The following is a 4,209-nucleotide window of genomic DNA, read 5'->3' as shown; positions in this document are numbered from 1 at the left end:
AAAGCCCTGTTGATGCCAGAGTTCAGAGGAGAATGGCCAGACTGGTCTGAGCTGAGTGAAAGGCAACAGCAACTCAAATAACTCTCATTACAAGCAAGGTATGGAGAAGAGCATCTCTGAACACACAACACTGCAAATCTTCAAACAGGTGGGCAACAATAGCAGGAGACCACACCGGGTGACCCTCCTGGCATCTAAGAACAGACAGACTACAATTCACACAAGCTCACTGAAATTGGACAGTAGAAGACTGAAAAAACGTTGCCTGGTGTCTCGATTTCTGCTGTGACATTCAGATGGTAGGGTCAGAATTTGACGTTAGCAACATGAAAGCATGGGTCCATGAGCCAAATCTGCTTGAGGGACTGAGTACTTAGGCAGTAGGAGGCGACTGGAAGGGCATGGGAACATTCTACCAACCCGGATGGCCAAGGGTTTGAAGGACTCACAGTTCATCTTTAGTTTGTCTGACCAAAATAGGGGTGGAGTGTTATGGTGTATAAAATCTGTACATTTTGGTTTCCATTATATTTTGTTCAAGACAAGACAACAGATGAACTAAGACAAATTAAAGCAGGTTTTCTTTCCTTACACCTTACTTTTGTTCATAGCTTAGTGCTAATTTGGTTTATAGCCTGGGAAAGGATGCTGAGCTGATACCTCAGGCTATTGATTACTTTATGGATAGACATCTGGAACAACAATTTGGTTTACAGCCTGGGACAGGAAGAACTACTGATACCTCAGAGTACATCAAAGGTTTTGTTGTGTGGGAAAACGAACAGTAAATTAATTCATCAATCATTTTGACAGCCAGCTAATCAGGTGCAAGTGTTGTGAAACCAAGGCATGACATTTCATAATAAATATGCCTTGGTTTGAAAAGCAAGATAGAGAGAAGAGAAGAGAAGAGGAGAAGAAGAAGAGGAATGGACGAAGACAGCCCTGGTCGTCAGAAAGGCATCATGAACATCGATTGCTAAATCAAACGCCTCCCTGGGACATTCATCCTTGTCATCCGTAACTTTTTCGTAAGCTTTTTCTAAAGACTATATATTCAGACTTTCCTATCACTACCTATTTTCTAGTATTCTTTGTTCTTGTGGTATTATTATTATTATTGTAATAAATACCATGCTGCTTTTAACTTTCAATGCTTTGTCTTAATGTCTAGAGTGATTGAAGTAATAAGTTAGATTTCTTTGAGCACCTAGTGACAGCCAGATTTTTGCCATTATTTCTGTGCTGCGAGGTTTATAAGGCTGAGAGTGAGAGCACCACTTAGTCATTCTTGGCTGATAAATGGCCTATAGTCAAGAATGCTGAGTCTTTGCATGTTTAAATGTATTCTTGTAGACCAAAAGTAATATTTAGGTCTGAGATATCACTAAAACATCGTACTGTTGTTCGTGCCGAAAATAAGTAAGTCTCTTGAAGTGCCGAATGACAGGCTGTTATTCCTATAGCACTTGTGTGGTTTAAAGTGCTAAGGGTTAATCAGCGTGTGTGTGTCATTCATGGAGCACTGTTGTGGATAGGGTCTGTGTGTGTGTTTATCTATGTGTGTGTGTGTGTTCATCGTAAAGTGCAACAGTAGTCAAACCCGATAACGAACTTGACGAGAACACTTACCCTTGAGGAAACAGGTAAAGGGCAAGTAGAGGGAAATACAACGATAATACAGTCATCATTTGTAGATGTTTTGTGATGAATGCCATTGCGTGACTCTGTGATGTGATCACATGGGCACAGTTTAAATGGTGTCACAGTGGCCTGTGTATGCCAGCGTTTGGACATTCTAATGGATATAAAAAGAACATTTACTACGGGCACTAGATTATTGTGGTTCAGGCTCTGAGCCCCGCTTAGATGTTTGGATTTCTGATTTATCTTGCCGTCATCCTCTGGCTCAGGATAGTTGTACCTGACCTTTAGCTACTAAATCTCTGCCTGGCTTTAGACCGCAAGTCTAGGACTGTGTCTTTGCTAATTATTTCCTTTCATTCCTGATGCAAACTTTCTCCAGTAATCCTCGTTAAGGCTGCTTGCCTATCTGTTTATAACACTTTCAAGGTCATGTTTCAAATGGAAAACGCATTCAAAATATGCATAAATGTTCAGTTGGGAAGAAACAACGGATTTTAATATTTTGGCAAAAAGGGGAAGAGTGGAAGCAGGACCAAAAATTGACAAAATGACTGGGATTGCCATCACTTTTTAACAACCCTGGTGACAGCAGTAAGTTTATGACAGTCAGGGACACAACAGAAAGAAGGGAAAAAGAATGAAAAACAGCAGTCGAAAGAGGAATGAGGAGAGTTGGACAGGCGTTAACAAGACAGTGCGAATAGGGCAGAGAAGAAGATGAATTAGATTTACAGATCATCTCTGATCTGGAGAGAACTCTAAAAATAAATAAATAAATGAATAAACAAATAAATAAATGAATATATAGTCAATCACCAAGAGGATTTAAGGATTCCCTTGACCACTCATAATATTAGAAGAATAATATGCAGATGTAGCAACTGATAATACATATTTATATGTAATATCTGTAAATATGATAAAATGGCCGTGTGCTCAAAGAATGCACCAGTCCAATGGCTGGTGTCTTCACAAACATCTTCAACACATCTCTGAGCCAGTCGTCAGTCCCAGCATGCTTCAAGTAGACCACCATCAAACCAGTGCCGAAGAAGTCATCAGTGACATGTTTGAATGACTACTGACCAGTTGCACTCACGCCAATCATAATGAAGTGCTTCGAAAGGTTAGTCATGTCACACATAAAGACAAATCTCCCTGCCTTCCTTGACCTTCTTCAGTCTGCATACCGCTCAAACAGGTCAACTGAGGATGCCATATGCTGTGCCCTTCACCTCTCCCTGACACATCTGCATTAAAAGACACATAGAGTATGTCAGGATGCTATTCATAGACTTTAGCTCCATCTTCAACACAATCATCCCTCCAAACTGGTCATAACACTGAACAGGCTGGGCCTGAACACCACCCTCTGCAATTGAATCCTGGACTTCTTAAGCGAGAGGCCCCAGTCAGTTCGGATGGGCTGCAACACTTCCAGCATCATCACACTGAGCATTGGAGTGCCACAGGGCTGTGTGCTCAGTCCACTGTTCTTCACCCTGCTGACTCACAACTGCACAGCCACGCACAACACCAACCACATCATCAAGTTTGCGGATGATAAGATGGTGCTGGGACTGATAAGCAGAGATGATGAAACAGAATACAGAGATGAGGTGGAATGGCTGTCCACATGGTGTGAAGACAACAATCTATCTCTCAATGTCGAGAATACAAAAAGAGATAATTGTGGACTTCATAAAAATCACATCCTTCCCACATCCCACTCAGCATCAATGGTTTAGATGTAGAGACTGTTAGGAGTACCAAGTTCCTTGGTGTGCACATAACTTACGTGGATGCATACACACTTCCTGAGGCGGCTGAAGCGAGCAAGTCTTCCCCCTTCCATCCTCACCATGTTCTACAGAGGTACCATTGAGAGTGTCCTGACCAGCTGCATCACTGTCTGATATGGCAAATGCAACATATCCGACCGCAAGTGCCTGCAAAGGATAGTGAAGACAGCAGAGAACATTATTGGGGTGCCTCTCCCTTCACTACAGGACATATTTTACAAATGCAGTGTCCGCAAGGCCTGCAGCATTGTGTAGGACCTCTTAAACCCCTCACATGGACTTTTCACACTTCTGTCATCCAAGAGAAGAAGATACTGCAGCATCAGAACCAGATCTGCCAGGCTGCAGGAGAGTTTTTACCCCCAAGCTGTCAGACTCCTTAACATCATGCTGCCCCCTGGGATCTTCCAGAACTTTTATACATGAGAGCCACTTTCGTGCAGAGACGAGTTTGAATAGAGAAAACAACTGAAAATCTCATACTGACCATTAAGGATTTTGCACACTGCACTTTCTTTGAAACATTCTGCCCTGTCAATGTTTACACGTCTTAAACAACTATTATCATACACTGATCATTTCTGTATCATCTATATCTATAATTATTTATTTATTATATTACATATTTATTGACTATATGTATCTAGATTGCATAATACCATACATTTCATCAATCTCGTCTCTGCACAATGTCTTGTCTTGTTTTTGTTTTAATTTTAATTCTATTTTTAATTTAAATTTTTTATTTGCACTTCATGCT

The sequence above is a fragment of the Polypterus senegalus genome, unplaced genomic scaffold (assembly GCF_016835505.1).
Source record: "Polypterus senegalus isolate Bchr_013 unplaced genomic scaffold, ASM1683550v1 scaffold_2002, whole genome shotgun sequence".
In the NCBI taxonomy this organism is placed as follows: domain Eukaryota; kingdom Metazoa; phylum Chordata; class Cladistia; order Polypteriformes; family Polypteridae; genus Polypterus; species Polypterus senegalus.
Note: the sequence above shows the minus strand (reverse complement) of the source record.